The sequence below is a fragment of the Astatotilapia calliptera genome, chromosome 2 (assembly GCF_900246225.1).
Source record: "Astatotilapia calliptera chromosome 2, fAstCal1.2, whole genome shotgun sequence".
NCBI lineage: Eukaryota > Metazoa > Chordata > Actinopteri > Cichliformes > Cichlidae > Astatotilapia > Astatotilapia calliptera.
In genome coordinates, this window is record NC_039303.1 from 33474573 (window position 1) to 33492274 (window position 17702).

At 39.4% G+C, this 17702-nt stretch overlaps 1 protein-coding gene across 1 annotated transcript in view; it reads right to left on the reverse strand.

Annotated features, from left to right (window-relative positions):
- mrpl11 (mitochondrial ribosomal protein L11) overlaps positions 1–16952 on the reverse strand; it is a 59396-nt gene extending 42444 nt beyond the window's left edge. The window contains exon 1 of the mRNA XM_026144283.1: positions 16819–16952. The gene's annotated coding sequence lies outside the window, so the exon portion shown is untranslated. The remainder of the gene's footprint in view (positions 1–16818) is intronic.
- Between the last annotated feature and the right edge of the window lie 750 nt (positions 16953–17702).

Consider the following 17702-nt stretch of genomic DNA (forward strand, 5'->3'; position numbering starts at 1 on the left):
GTTCAGCCTCGGTCGTTGTGTCCTTGGGCAAGGACCTTCACCTACCGCCTACTGGTGTTGGCCAGAAGGGCCGATAGCGCGATCAAATTTCTCTTTGAGTGATTTTACAGCTCACTGCAGGTCAAAGAGTCAGGGCTCTGGCTCGGCCCTTTCAAATTTTATTCGCATTTTAACGATTCAATTGTTGATTTACTTGCGTGCACTGGGTCACTGTTGCATCAGCAAACCCTTCCAAAGCTTCAGGCCATGAACTGTTGCTCTGACATTCTCCTGTAAAATTTGTAAACATATTTTTTAAATTAATTGTTTCTTCAATAATTGCAAGACATGATGATGGGATTTGCAGTTCTGGTTTGTGAGAAATGGCAGCATAGTCAGACCCAGTTCAGACTAACCAATCAAAATTGAAGACCAGTTCCAATGGTCTTCAGCTAACTCTTTGACTTGCAGAGATCACCATAATGAGATATTTCAAAGCCCAACATCAAGACAAATATGGGCAGTCCTATATTTTAGGACTGCCCAAAGCTTAAGCAAAGCTTAAGTTGTTTTGGATTGACATTCAAAAGACATTAAACAGTGTTTTTAAAAAACAAATACCTCTAAACTCTGAAACCATTTACCTTGGTTATGTTCCTTGCTTAATGCTGAGGAGGGATATAAAGTTGTAGGAGTAAAAAGACTATTACTAGAAAATGGCTAAACCCTACCCCATCAACAATAGAAAATTGGCATGATGTAATATTGGAAATATTTAAAGCAGAAAAGTTGACATACTGTTGGAAGACGAGTTGTCTTATACTCATTCACAGGTGAAAAATCTCAGGGTTATGTCAGGTTCGGACTCTTCAAGCGTAAGATCTGAAATGGTGACTTCACATGGATAATAATGATTTTTCTTTGTTGTGTTTGCCAATCCAACAGATAAGAGTATCAGTGGCGTCTTTAAAAGCAATCCTTCTCCCTGCGGTGTTACTCTTTGAATTAGAACCACCCTGGCGACCGTGGTATACATAAACTTGAAAACTTGTTATACTTTTATGCCTGACATTCACCTTAAATAGAGAATGTTTTTTTTAAAAGATCTGATGCTACTCAAACCAATCATGCTTCACAGATGGCACACTGTTTTGGTGTTGCAGAGCTAAAAAATTAACTTTTGCCTCAACAATTCACCGTGGTACATATTTTTCAAACTTGAAGGCTCCTACAAGCTGTGAGATTTCAGCAACCAATCCACACTGCATGACATGGATCTAATAAACGTGGGCGGGCTATCAGGTTTGATGAATGTAAACTGTATGATGATAATACCTCAGGGCTACGACAAACAGTAGCAATGCCTCCACTATTTATTTCCATGCTACTTCCCCCTTGGCACAAAATTAATAACAACTGGAAGAAATGTCACACAAATAAGGTGCTGTGGTCGAGTAATCCTGTGTCCTGTGTTTTCTTGACTTTAATGTAAAAAGTGCACTTGTCAGTCCCGGCTCCAAAGGTTTTGGGACACCATGTACAATGTAATGATCTTCAAAGCCCATAAACCCATATTTTATTCACAATAGAACATAGAAAACGCATAAAATATTTAAAGTGAAACATACTACTATTTCATGAAAAATATTAGCTCTTTCTGAATTTGATGGCAGCAATACGTCTCAAAAAAGTTAACATGGAGTTGGAAAAGTAAGTGATATTAAAAAGAAAAAGCTGGAGCATCTTAGAGGAAGTTTCTCAGAAGAAAAGAAGTGCAGCGGTTCATTCATCTGCAAAAACCTGTCAACAAATTGTGGAACAATTTCAGAACAAGTTAATTTGATGTAAAACTGCAAAGAGTTTGACTATTTCATCTACAGCACATCATAATATCAAAAGTTTGAGAGAATCTGAAGAAATCTGTGTATAAGAGAAAAGGCTGAATATTAGTTTGGGAAATCCACCATCTTTGGATCAGGTGGGTTTAAACAGGACTGTTTAAACTGCATTTAAACAGGTACAACTGTATCATGGAAATCGCTACATGAGCACAGGAACGCTTCCAGAAATTGTCATCTGTCAACAAATGCAAAGAAGAACAAGATCCACAAAGGCCACCATCTTCTTTGGGTCAAAGATCCTTTCAAATGGACTGAGGCAAAGTGGGAAACTTATGTGGTCAGACAAATCGTAATTTGAAATTACCTTTGGAAAACATGCTCTGGACTATAGAAGAGTTTTATAATGGGGACATAATCAGCTTTTGCACACCTGGAAAGGCACCATCAGTGATGAAACGTATATACAGGTTTTAGACCAACATATGTTGGTCTATCTAGATGATGTCTTTTTTGGGGAAAGGGCTTACATATCTCAGCAAGACAGAACTATACTGGATACTGCAGCTATTACAACAGCATGGCTTCATAGTAAAATAGCCCAGGTGCTGAACTAGCCTGCCTGCAGTCCAGACCTTTCACCATTTGAAAACAAAATGGAAAAAATAATATGACAAAGAAGGTCCAGGACTGTTAAGCAGATAAAATTCTATATCAGACAAGAAAGGGACAACATTCATCTTCTAAAATCCTGCAGCTGGTCTCCTCAGCTCCCAGATACTTACCTGATGAAAAATATGACTTTATTATCAAGGATTTCAAAGTATTGTATATATAAAGTGAAATGAAATGCTTGTAGCGGTGAGACTAGTTCCTCATCCCATCCACTGATATCTCCCTTTTCCCACTGATCCATTGTAACTCTTGCTTTTATTAAAGCTTCAATGACTGAAGTGAAAAGATCTAATAATAATCCTAAAAGCTGGCAATGCAGCCGCGTCGCCACTGAGGACATAACTAATGCGAACTGAACCTCAAATTCACTTCACTCAATTTTATTTTAGCTCAGAATCTTTATTTGCAGATCATGTTGATTTTATCACAGCATTGTGTTCATACAGTCATGTCAAAAGAAAGTTTTCACAGCACTCTATGCGGTCCAGTGGAAAAAGGAAAAAAAAACAAAACACAGAAATTACAAGGCTGGGTAGCAGCAAGGTGGTTGTAATCAAATTGACTTGGTTAACAGATCATCAGGATTGCTGGTCTGGAGCATTCAGATATACATTAGTACAATTCCACAATCGTTCTAGGAGTGGATGTTCCACTAAACTCAACCCAAGGTCAGACCATGAAATGCTTAGAGAAAAGCCAACAAACCCAAAAGCTACATCTGAGGTCTACAAGCCTCAGTTAACATGTTAAATATGAAAATGAATGAAAGAACAATTAGAAAAAGACAAAAGAAGGCTTGTCAGGAGAAAGCGTCTTCTCTCTAAAATGAACATGGCAGCATGGTTTAAGTTTGCAAAGCTGCATCTGAACAAACCACAAGATTCCTGGAACAATGTCCTTTGGAAAGATCAGACCAAAGTGGAGATAATAATGCACAGCGCCACATCTGAAAAATTCAAACTTCAGCAAATCAGCACAAACACCACATACCCACTGTCATGCAGACAGTTGTGAGATGGTGATTAGAGGCTGTTTTGCAGCCAGAGTACCTGTACCTTGAAGTCATTGAAAGAGTTCTAGACTCAAATGTGAAGCCATCTGTCTGGCAGATAAAGCTTAGCATCAAAGTTGGGTCATGCAACAGGACAATGATCCCAAACACAGCAGCAAATAGACAACAGAATGGCTGAGTAAGAATCAAGGTGTTGCTATGTCCCAGTCAAAGGCCAGACCACAACCTGATTGAAATGCTGCAGAAGCAATAGTCAAGTTATTGCTGCTAAAGGTAGTCCCACAAGTTACTGACTCATGGGGAGAACTTGGATTTTCATCAAAGAGTCCTGTAAAACCAGAGGTTTTTACCTTGTTAAAAAGGTTCAAAACATATCATCATGTTATCACATGAAACGGAAAATAAACTGTCAAAGGCCAGACCACAACCTGATTGAAATGCTGCAGAAGCAATAGTCAAGTTATTGCTGCTAAAGGTAGTCCCACAAGTTACTGACTCATGGGGAGAACTTGGATTTTCATCAAAGAGTCCTGTAAAACCAGAGGTTTTTACCTTGTTAAAGGTTCAAAACATATCATCATGTTATCACATGAAACGGAAAATAAACTGTTGTTTAACATTTTTCTGTTATGTTTATAGTTTGTTTTTAATGATTGTCAGAAGGTGCAACACTATGGGTTGTAGGATGATATTTAACTCATTTCCTTTTATAAAAGAACGATTGAAAGTTTCAGAGTTTGCTTGGAAACACTCCCTGTGTGACGTTCAACCACTGTTCAAGAGACCTAACCAAAGACATCACCACAGTTATTTAAAACTGGTAATCTTTCATCTAGAGCAGCCCAAATAATCTACACCTAGTTGAAGACATGCCTCAGTGTTTTATTTTGTTTTTTCCAGCAACTAAGGTCAAATTATGGCTGATGGGAAACTTGTATGTGAACTTACTGCTCTCATATTTTATCTATAATTTCTACCCATACTGGTGGCATGGCACCTCTTTGAAGGCCTGCCGCTAAATTGTGTACAGATGTTGACGTCGCCCAGATAATGAAGTCTTTGATGATCCTCTGACTTTTCCTGAGGTTGACATTTGTGGTTTTGAAAGAAATGTCGTGACAACTATGGGATGGATTGCCTTGACATTTGATACAAATATCCATTATGCCCACAGGAAAAATCCTAAAGACTTTTGATCTCCTGACTTTTGATGTAGTACAGCGAGGAGGTCAAAACTTTGTACTTCATGAAATATTATATCAGATTTGTTGCCACAAAAGTTGGCGATCCCCTGTATCTGACATTTGAGGTTTTAAGTGAAATGTCATGATGAATACTGACTAGATTGTCCTAAAAATTGGCACTAAAATTGGTACTCTAACACAATGAATTGTGTAACCCAGGAAATTAAAGACATCACCCTCAGCTACACAGCTCATTTGGGTATTCTTTGCATGGTAAAACACTAATTAAAATGATAAACATTATACCTGCTAAACACCATCTATTAAGATCTTTTACCTGCATTTAAACATTGTCATTATCAGCTGATAATTTTATCAATGTCACAACCTTATTTTCTAACTAGCGGAGCTCTTTTTTTCTCTGACTTGATTTGCTTGTGTGTCTCATGTGTTTTGATAACATGGTATCTGCAGCTCGGCTGATAATTCCCAGCCCTAATTAGGAGGATTGTAGTTTAGCAGATTACAATGCGTGATCCATTACTCGATACTTCCTGCCCTGAGAGTATAATCTTGTCACACCCTGACAGAAACTGAAGTATTCTTATTCTGCTCTCATCAGTCAGCCTTAAGAGAAAAAAAAAAAAACAGTTTCTGTTTCCTCGTCTTTAAAAAGATAAAAACCTGCCAGCATCTTTTTCCAAGCAGAAACCATGATTAGTATTCTTTGAAATTCCAAATAAAACAGACCAAGTTCTGTCTTATCTTCTAGGCAGACTTTAAAACACCTCTGACATGTTGTTTTATTCAACTCTTAGTTTGGCAGTCCATCTAGTGGCAACAATCACCTTTACATTTCATATAAGGGAAATTCACAATGAGTCAGTGGTACACATGCATTTGACTTCTAAGATAACCACTGCCACTGCTACACAACTCTGCTGTCAAACATTTTATTGCATATTAAAGATAAACAGGAGGAAAAGCCCTGGAGACAAGCTGAAGTCCCTGGATACCAGAAGAAAAAAAGCACAAGCATATTACAATTATAATAGCAATTTTATGTTTCTGCTCATCTATGCAGAAAAGTCTGAATTGCATTAGAGCCGCAATAAACGAATGGTGTCCTTGAATGAAAAAAGGCGACAAAATATCTGTTAACAGCAAAACAAACTGCACGGGAAGGTCCTTCACAGCAGGCAGTAAGAAACTCTTGGATACACTATCTGTTTGGATGGCACCGTGCTACGAATTAGAAGCTACAGATTAACTGTAATCGATGGGCTTAATGCAGTGACCAAACAGAACAAATGTACTGGGCTGTGATCATTCACTGTGCCACACAGGACGCTCTCAATAGGATTAAGAGGTAACGTCAGATATAAAGTTATAGAGAGCCAGTCATATGCCAATGCTGTTCCACTAAATTAGTATTCATCCCATCAAACCTCGGCCCTGGAGCTATTGATCGCTGAATGCCAAGTGCTAAAGGCCAGTCAAATAAAAAGAAGAACTCAAGAAGAGTCTGAATGATCCCTCAAGACTGAAAACGGGAACTTGCACTACCTGGTTTAACCCAAATCTGAACCTGCAGGTCTCATCTCTCTGGGCTCTTGGCTGTGCATTTCAGAAATAAATAACTCCTTACTTCCATTTCAGTAAGTAATCAATTTTACAGAAAATAGCCTTAAATAAAACCAAATCTCATTATAAGGTTACAAATATGATGGATACAGGCTGAAAGTGCAGACTTCCAGCTTGGATTGAAGGGGTTCAATGTAAATATTTTATTAAGTGCTGCGGAATTACAGCCAATCCACTGTTTTCTGGACCTGAAATGTAGCTGTACAATTCACTCATAAGTTGTTGTTTTTGTTTGTTTTTTTAGGTGTGAGCTGTGTATATTATTTATTCATAAATTAAAAACCGGTGAACAGTCTGGAGTTGAGCCGTATTTGGATGCTGTGGCTGTAAAACCATAAATGAGATCTTATGGAAGTGACACAGGCCATAATAACAACAACAATAATAGCAACACAAATCAAACAGGGAGGAATTTCAACAGATTGGTTCATTGGTTCATCAGATTGGTGAATGAACTCACTGAAAACAACAGCAGTGGATGATCGTGGAATCCTTTCCATGATTTAAAAAAAAATAATGGTTAAAAAAAAAAAAAAAAAAAAAAAAAAAAAGTAAAACCCACAGCATCCAGCTTAGTGGAAAAAAAAAAAAACACAACTCCCCAGCAGGTAGATATATCACACCATAATGTAGAGATTACATGGATCTGTGTGGCTTGCAATAGCACGAGGTCATCAGTTTTTATTGATGATGTGACAGGAGACAGATGGATGAATTCTGAAGTGAATAGAGTTACACTTTCTGCTTACACTCGCCCAACAGCAGCAAGGATGCATGGATGGTGTCTCACAGTACAGACTGACAGACTGTGAAGGCTACTAAGGGGTTTCTGAAGGTCAGAATTTCTGCCACGGCTGAGTGAATTACCTCATCTTAACCCGACCCAAAATGAATTTCACTTACTGATGAGAAACTCAAGGCAGAAATACCCACAACAAGAACTGCAGTACAGGCCTGGTAAAGCACCACAAAAGAGAAAACCTTGGCTTCTGACTTCAGACATATCTGCAAAGCATTCCTCTCAAAGTATTAAGCATTAATAAGTAAGTAAATAAATAAATATAGTAATAAGAGTTAATATTTATTGAAAACTATTTTCATTTGCAGGGTTGCTTTTTGACTCCCCAAAAATAGGGGTGGTGCATTAAAAATAATTCTAATACCTCAAAATGGCAAAGAATTTCTTTAATTGTTTGCGTACTTTATACTTTATGCTAATTAATGAATAATTAATAGCTACAAAAAACAATTGTACCAGCATCTAAAAAAATAGGTGGACATAACTGTATATGCTTATTTTGAATTCAGCCATGTGGAGAAATGATAGCCACACGTCTGAACTAATCACAGATAATAAGCTGGATGCTCTTCTTGATTTTCTTGTTTCTCACTTTCCGTCTGTCAGGCTCGGAAAAGGCAGCATTTCTGCTTATTTCTATGTCTTTTTCTTTATGTGATAGAGTTATAGCCGAGCATACACCTCCAGGGTTAAAAAACAGAGCCGACACAGATATGACAAACACTGCAATCTTGAAGCCCGCCGCTTGAGGCTGCAACTTGCTGACCAAGCCAGTTACCCATTTTAAAATTTAATTGAGCTAGGTCCTTCAAACGTGTTTGGTAAATATCTGCTGCTATGACTATGAATATGAACAATCAGGGCTCGCAAAATCGCTAGCCCGACGTCCCGGGGCTAGCGATTTTTCCAGTCGGGCTACCAAAATCTATCTCTGCCCTGCCCGTCGGGCTATTGTAGGAAGGAAAAATATATGTCAATGCTTTTGCATTCTTTCGGAAATGTAGCTGGGTAATTATGTCATTGGCATCGGTGAGCCACTGTCAATATGTGACATATTGAAATCGCGTTTGAATTTGCGCTTGTTTTTTGCTTTCACTTTGCAATCGCGTGAACTGTGTATAGAGAGCGACAGCACTGATTGGTGAGTGACGATCATTTGCGCACGAATTCCTCTGACATCGTCTTATCAATCGTTAGCTTACTATGCAAACATGACAAGTGAAATCTCCCGCAGCTTAAACATATGAGAGGTTGATCGCGCAGAGAATCGCTGACCGTTATGTGTGTGTGTGTGTGTGTATAAAAGCAGCAGGATATATATTTTAGTTCTGCTGAGCCAAATAAGAGAGGTCAGGGTGAAGAAGTGACAGCCAAGAAAAGGCTTACCACAAAACGGAAAAGTTAGACAAATGACATGAAGGCAAAAAGGAAGTGCAGGCTGGGAAAAAGGAGAGGGATGAGTATTCTGGAGAATGGACTCAGAGGTGGGAATGGCAATGGAGATTACTTCCTCCAAAGCTGGAGGGAGTTCGGATGGAAAACTCTATAAAGTTCTTATCACTCCATGTCAAAAGGCTCACTATGATGAATTCCTCCCGTGTGCTGGCAAAACTGTGGTACCAAGGACCCATCAACCCAATTATGTGACTGTCCCTGTGCTACTGACTTACTGGAAAACATTCATGTTATATTACAAAGGCATTTTAACTTACATTCCCGCAGGATATGAAGACAATTTTTTGGTGTATACCGCAAACTGTCCAAAAATGACATATGTCTGTTAAGAGCTATTGGTTGCAAGTAAGAAATGTATAACAAAGAAATGGTCTCGCAAGACATACCGACTTGTCTTATGTGGCAAATTACTGTTAGAGAATATAGGATGAGGAAAACAGCTCATGTAATGACAGATGGCCTGGTTTCCATCTGTGCTGGGATAATGTGTCCAATACGTAATACCTATAAAACCCGAATTTCTCTTAACTTGAACCACCAATTTAGGTTAATTGTTTACTCCCGACAAGCTTTCTCCTTTTTTTATAATATATAATTTTTTTCCTTTTTTTTTTTTCTCTTTCTCTTTCTTATCTATCTTGTCTTTCTTTTCTCTCGTTTTTCTCTTGTAAAAAACTGTTAATTAATGCCTGTAATCATCTTTATGAGGTATATTGTTAAAATAAAAGAATAAAAAAAAAAAAAAAAGAAAGTGCAGCTTTATGGTTTCATGAGCAAAAAATTTCTGTGCTGCAATATGACAAGCTAAATAACCAGGGCTGCACATAAAGTGCCGCAGTGCGCATTCGCTGTCAAAATAAAAAAAGGAGTGCACAAGATATAAAGTTGGCAACGCGTGTGAATAAGATTTCGAGAGACGACATTTTGTTTAGAACTCTTAAAAGATGGCGAAGAAGCTCGTTTAACAATTACTTTTTGTTCCTGCCACCCTACAAAGAAATATCAGAGTCCGAACCACAAAAGAAGCGCGTATTCTCAGAAAAGTGGTTGCAGGAGGTGAGCTGGCTTCAAACAAATGATGAACGCACAGAGATGTGGTGCGGAATGTGCCGTGAAAATCCCACTCTAGCGAACAAAAACAGTGCCTTTTATATGGACGCAAACGCGCGTTGCAACTTCTTATCTGGTGCGCGTCTTTTATTTTGACAGCGAATGCGCACATGCGGACCACTTATGTGGGCGATCGTGGCTCAAGAGTTGGGAGTTCGCCTCGTAATCGGAAGGTTGCCGGTTCGAGCCCCGGCTTGGACAGTCTCGGTCGTTGTGTCCTTGGGCAAGACACTTCACCCGTTGCCTACTGGTGGTGGTCAGAGGGCCCGGTGGCGCCAGTGTCCGGCAGCCTTGCCTCTGTCAGTGCGCCCCAGGGTGGCTGTGGCTACAATGTAGCTGCCATCACCAGTGTGTGAATGGGTGGATGACTGGATATGTAAAGCGCTTTGGGGTCCTTAGGGACGAGTAAAAGCGCTATATAAATACAGGCCATTTAGCATTTACCATGTGCACCCGTGTAAATAACATAATGTTCTGCCGGGTGTGTTGTTGGTTTTCCCTCGATTTCTGAGTCGACAAGCGCCTTTGTTACTGGGACCAGTAATTTTAAGAAAGGCCCCCATTAGAACCCATGAGAAATGCAAGAAATGCATTGCTCAGTCTGCAATATCTTTCCCAGAACAAATACCAATTGCAAATAACATACTAAAAATAAACCTGAAAATCTGTTTAGAACAGCGTACTATGTTGCAAAGAGTGAACTACCACTGGCACAATTTAGCAGTCTTTGCAAACTTCAAAAAGCAAATGGCCTCGATCTTGGTTCCACTTGCCTCTTACCTGTGACTTCAGTGGAAATTTCAAATTCAGGATCTGACACAGACTGATTCATGTCCTACACAGTTCTTACAAGTTCATAGAAATTTCTGTTTTCAATTAGAACCAAGTATTTGAGTTGATGATTGTAATTTTTATACAATGTTGTAATTTGTGTTTCAACAATTTTTTGATTAATGTTTTGTTTCCGTTACAATATTATACGGAAACAAAACAGGAAACAAAACATCAATCAAAAAATTGCTCTCTTTTTTTATTCGGGCTACTTAAATTTATTTTGGGCTACCAAAAACTGAAGAGTCCCTGCCCGAAGGGCTACCAGGGATTTTGAAATTTTGCGAGCCCTGAACAAGTTAGCATACAATAATGGATCCCCCGAATTTACAGATGTCTGATCTATGACCACAGATTTGGAGGCCTGTAGAAATCACAATTCTCCATGTAGGGGACTGCTGTTTCATTCACAGCAAACCACGTGGCATTTAAAAAAAAAATAGAATTTAAATCAGGTGAATGCTTTCAGATATTAAAGCCTGAATATGGAGAAGAACACATTTTCATCCAGCTTCAGTGTGAAGTTCCCCGGGTGAAGTTCCCCGGGTATCACTGTGTACCAAATTCAAATGAACATTTTTAGAAATAGCAAGTCTGTTAATATTATATCCAAAATTTTTGAAGAGGTTCTCTCTCATTTTCATTTCTATTGAAATATCTTTTACCACTAAAATAATAACAATGGGGGCCTGATATTCTGTATTTATCCTATTAAGAGGTGTATCTTTCCCTGAGAATTTTTTCATCAGGCTAATCTTAGATGGTCATGTGGGAGACATTTGAAGAGCTGATTTTCTGTTTTACATTTACAGGTTTTTATGTTAATCTTTTGCACACATACACCTTTTCATAAAGTGGTGAAACCTTACTCATCTTTTACTTTTTGAATAATCTATATCTGTGGGATCTGGGATGATCTTTTTTGTAGCCAGTCATGTTACTAACTAACTAATTTGGCTGTTAAAAAAAATGGAACCAAGTATACATTTTATTAGGCATTACACAGCTTTTCCAGTGTTTCATTGCCCTTTTCCCAACTTTCTGACATGTATGTTACATTGATATGGTGGCTTATCATTTCAGTAAGATAATATCTCCAGGAAAGTCACATGGCTTCCCAGTCTTGTGTGAAAGAACTTGACTGGTCCGCTCAGAGGCCTAAACTCAGGTCCATCCATCACCTTTAGATCGACCGAAACATCAATGCCATGTAGTCCAACAACAGCATCCTACCCTACAGATGCTCATGAGGCTTAAATGGAGCAAATCTATCTCATTTAATAAGATGCTCATGTTTTGTCAAACAGCCACATAGCGAGTGACATCTCCTGCCAAACTCATAAGAAGCCACCATGCAAAAAGGAGACAGTTAATGAGCAGCAGCTCTCATCTGCATTGTTTTAATGATCGTGTTTAATATCAGGGAACTCGACTACTAAAACAGCACATGCCAATCACTGTGGCTCAGGTTTAAACCGGGACCTTGTACTTGAATAGTGATGACTCCCGGCCCTCCAACACTCTGCATGTATTATCTCTGCTTGCCTGTGATCAAATCCCAGGGAGGCAGTTTTCTTTACTGGCTCTTCTGAATTACATTTCCCTCGCCCCATCATCTTCGACTGGCAAGACAGAATGTGTTACAAACTGCTTGTACTTGGAATAAATCTAGAAAAAGTAACAAACAACAACAATGACGAATCAGCAGCAGAGAGGGTACTTGAGAAATATATTAATAAAAGTGAAAACAGCACAGACTTCGCATTATTTTCTGATATATTTTGCAGTCGGGGAGCTTGTTTTATATTTTATGGCTACACCACAGCCATTTTTTCCTGGTATCAAAGCACAACACACATCAAAACCACCGACTGGTGTCTTAAAAAGCATGCTAGAGTTAGACTGCATGTTCAGCTAGAACTAATATCTTCGAATTCACAACAGGATGTTGTACGTTTAAGTGGCAGGATCTGTGATTTGTGTGGCCTCATTAGACTTCCCCGTGTTGTGGACGCCTCAACGCGGAAAAGTAATACTGGAGGAGGAGGAGAAGTAGTACAGCTACACATCTCGATGATTACACACAGGAGAAGCATCTCAGCCATCTCCGGGTGTCATGTGGATACACACAGCTCTGACATTATAAAATTCATTCTTCAGAAACTGCAAGCCAAGTGTGACAGCAGCCAGAATGTGACAGTAAACAGTCTGAACTCTGAAGCCATCTGCCCCTCTGGGTCTGAGCTCCCGTTGCAGCTGGACCTCACAGTCACAGTACTGAGGAAGTATCATTACTATATAACAGCAGAAGCAGGTGGATGCTTAGTGACCTCAAAAACACAGACCAGAATTAGCAGAGACTGAATACCTACAAGAAACCTGCAGTTACTGCTGATACCCACCACATATCGGTCGTTTATTACTTAAAACAATCTTTAATCTCAAGCAGCAGATAGCTGAGTTTCACTTTTTTTTGCAATTTAAAGAGAATCCCTTTAAGTTTTCAGGGACAAAGGAAGAACAGTACGACTCTAATATCAATCAGCAGGTTCCAACCAGGTGAGGAAAGACAAAAACTAAACCCAGCCAGAGAAAATTCTTTTTAATCTTATATTGTTCTGCATGAAAAACTACTAAAAGAAAAATATAAAACGGCAGATGATGGGGGGGGGGGAAACTCTCTCTGGCTGAACGACTCTTGGAAGTGCGATGAGCCAATTCAAACCTCTGATACAATGGATCAAAAAGCCTTTAAAAGCTTTTCATGACCTGAATATTCTGGGCTGCAGTAACAGCAACTAAATTTTAATGCAAGGCGGGTTAGAGGAAATATAATCTTATCATTACCTGAATCGAAGTTCTTAGGTTAAGATATGATCTGGAATGATGCATCCAAATATCAGGAGGTGAGTGAAGGTAGTGAAGATGGACATAAGCACAGCTTTTAATGTCACATAATTTATTAGCTTTTCAACCACAGTTGCAATTTACAGTTAATTACAGCTACTTTCACCTGCTCCCTTATTCACAAGAGGTCACCACAGCCTGTTGGGTGAATGTGTAAACCACTGCACTATGAAGTCACTAAGAGTTAATCACAGCACTGTGCTGTAATAATTGCTGAAACGAAGCAGTAATTATCTGTTTTTAGCTTCATGTGTGCATTCTTTTTTCAAAAGCTGGCTATGAACTCGGACTCAGTTAGAAATGATTAAGAAACAAGCAGGCTTCGATGTTCACGTAATTAAGGTGGGTGAATAGGGCTGTGCGATATGACCAAAATCTCATATCCCGATATAAGAATTCTATCGTCCGATAACGATATAAAAATCACAAAAATGTAACATTTTCTGTAAATTCTGTGCATCTCGGGCAGCTCGTCTTGCGGGAAATGTTTCCAGCTGCGCGTCATGTAGCTGGAGTCGAGTGTTTTAACCGATGCATGAAACGATACATTTTTAGACATAAGTTGTAACGGCCGCCGTTTTCTTTGTGAGTATTTATTACACGGCGTGCTGCGGGGAAAAGCCTGTTCTAACGTTTGAGTCTAAGGTTTATTTTTTAGCACCTGGCGGCTCTTTTTTAATTCTCATCCGTAAATAATCTGCTTTTTCACGTGATTCAGTTTATTTTGAAAAGTCTCAACAGGATCTTGAGCTTTATTGTGAAAGGTTTATGTGGAACATAAACAAGCAGACACGCGATGCTGTTACCGTCGTTGTTGCTAACCACAACGCATAAAAACAGGCGCTTGTCCGTCAGTAGTGTGGTTATATTAAATATAAAAGAAAGAGAGAACTTTAAGAAATTAATATAGCCACTACAGTGACCATCAAAACGGTGAAAAAAATATTGCCGTAAACAGTTTATTTTGCGACACCACGAAACAAACGATAGCGTAATCGTCATCCGATATCGTTATATCGAACAGCCCTATGGGTGAATATAACACTTAATAGGACAGACCCTCCTGATGAAGGGTTGTAACATGCAAACTTCAGTCCCATGTGTATGAATAAGAGGGCATCCACTGTAAGCAACAACTGTGGCATGAATTTCAGCCAGGGTACTTTGTTTCCTGTTTCTCTACAGCAATGTTTCCCCTGGTGACACATTAAGCTACTCTAGGGGAATAACACTGAGTGAAACTAAGTTAAATATCTATGATTTATCATTTATGTAGGGAAAATTAAATAACTGAGTTTGGGAAAGCTATTGTGTGAACTTTTGCCTCGGAGAAATGTAATTTGGGTCCTTCTTTACTGTTAATAACTGATATATTTTGTGGGGGCTGAAGGGCACGAACATTTGAAGGTGGCATTGGCAGGAAAAGATTTGCGAAACATTCATCCAAAGCGCTCTGAAGGACTATCTTCTTGTTTGATATGAGAGACAGCGGCATGGCAACGAAAGCAAACCTCGCCATAATATGCTTCTGCACCTCAGACAAATCCTCCACCAGGCAGAAGAAGTCAAAATTAATTACATTAAACTCCAGCTGCAACACAGTGACACATTAATGAATCAATAATTATGATCGAGTAATATAATGTGGACGATTAAACAAGGATGTTTTCCTTTAGGTATATTTTTATTCTTTTTTTTTTCCTCTTACTTCAGTAAGATTAAAATTGGTATTTATAATCTCACCAACATATGTTTGTAGATTGTAGATTGCTGCCAATGAATGCTGTTTTTTTAACCCTCCCCATTCAAGTGCATAACTGTAGCTATAGTGGCCACTCTAGGACAAACAAAAATATCTGCCATTTATTTCAGAGTGTAGGCTACCAGCCTGCTGTTTACCTCAGCTGTTAATATGTGTTCATGTCTTTGCTCTAGATGAGCTTGTAAAACTTTGTGAAAGGAGCACGATATGAGTCAGTGAGGCTCACTTCGGTCTAATAAGAGCGACACTGATGTGAGTCGTTCAGGAACTTCCTGAACTTTTCTGCAGGTAAGAACCATGGTTTTTGCCTCTGTTAGCTCTTAGTTGGCTGCTGGATCTAACACTGTTAAACTTGGACACTTGGTGAATAAACTCTCATAAGATGTGAAAAAGTAATCAAATTGTTTATCAGAGGGAGGCCTAACATTAGCTGGAATAATGTTAGCTTATAACCAGCTCTTATTTCTGTTTAGCCAGCTCACAGCTGGAGACAGAGGGGTTGCATGCCTAATCTGCTGACAATATAAGGAATAAATAAGCATGTGCAGTATGCAGGTTTTTGTGTGTTAGAGCCATGACTTCAGTTCAGGAGAATAGGCTTGAGGTGAGGAGGAAGATGATGATATTTTATCTAGATGCCTCTGGCTGTGTCTCTGTGCTTAGCATTTTCCCTTTTTTGGAGAAGGGGACCCCTTCAGAGACGATAAAACATGCCTATGATCCTTCATATTGTAAATATCAAAGTGCAGACCTTGAGTAGCATTGAAGGGACCATTAATGCTACTCATGCTACCATGAAGGGAATTGGTCTCTATGGCACATAAATGCATATGAATTCTCTTCTGCTCCGCCTTGGGCATGCTATGTATGTGGCCGGTGACATAAGTAAAAAACGTGATTAGGCAGAATGGCGATGTCCACTGCAGCCATTCAGTCCATTTTCAGACTCTTTTTGGTTGCCAATTTTCACAAATTGCCAACAATGTATCAAAACTGCCCCCCCCCCCCCCCCCCCATATGTCTCTCCCTGGTTTCCACGTGTCACCCCATTGTTAAAATCTGTTTGTGCCACCAGAAAATCATCATCTACCCAAAACACTTAAAACACACGAAATGAAATCTAAGAAGAAGAAAAAAATTGCCAAACTTTCTACGCAAAGTTCAAAGTAAGAAACTTCATATTTCCAAGGTCCTTCATTTGGATATGCTAACATCTTTAGATATCTTGTAGTGTTGCCACTTAATAAAAGACAGCTGATACAGATACCGGGATATAAGTGGCTCCCATTGATTTACAGGATCTAGTTTTTGACCGGTGATCTGTCCACAGCTGTTAAACAAGCAGATGCTTTAATATTAGCGGGAGCTTCAAAGCATTGGTTTTAGACTCCATCCTATCATTTTAATAAATCAAACAACGCGATGACGGGCAACTGTAACCCCGAAAAGCCAGAAATGAGCGTGACGCAGAGCAGCAGCAGCACTTTGTGACAACAGACTGACCGGACAGCCGAAGCTACAGGCACATATCAAACATCGTCTCTGCTTTAAACCTCATTAGCAGGTCAAACGGCGCCGGGTTGAACCCAAACGAAACGGGAAAAGCCACACTGTCATCTTACCTGTTCCTTGTCATGTACCTTCACGCCGTCAGCAGCATCCTTCAGGGCGCAGACATCTTGGATTACTGAACATCGCGGGCTGTTTGCGCCTGCTCATCACGGCACTGCCACCTGCTGGACGGGAGGAGCTGTAACAGCTGGGGAAACCGGAAAGACTGTTTTGCTCAAGGACACTTCAGCAAAGTCAACGCAATCTCCCTTATTTATTGCACATCCAGCATTAGGTGGTACGTGGTTATCGATACTGACACTTAATTTTTAAATGTAGTCAATTATTCAAACAAAACATCAAATTTTGAGTCCCTGTATACCAGCTTTCTCTAAAAAACTCAAAGCAGCTCACCTGGCCACAATGACTATGCCACATTCACTCACTTAAATTACTGTTTTGTTCCCATAATGACATGATAGCATCACAAAGCTGCTGCAGATTTGTCGGCTGTACATTCTTGATTTGAATCTCCTCTTCCACAATATCCCAAAGGTGCTCTATTGGATTTAGATCTGTTGACTGTGGAGGCCATTTGAGTACATGTTTTTAAAAAAAAGAAGAAAAAAAACAGTTTGAGATTATTTTGGCTTTGTACCTTAGCACATTATCCTCCCGCACACAACCATCAGAAGATGTTTGCAAAGCAATGAAGATGGTACCAAGGAACCCAAAGTGTGTCAAGAAAACACCCCCCACTACAGCCAGTTAATGGCAAATTCTGGTACTAACAAGTAAATGTCAGCAGAAATCGAGACAGTCCATGTTTTTTTCCCCCCAATCTTCTCTTGTCCAATTTCAGTGAGTCTGGATGAATTGTAGCCTCAGTTTTGTGTTTTTAGCTAACAGGATTGGCACCCAGTGTGCTCTTCTGCTGTTACTTTTGCCTTCCTCT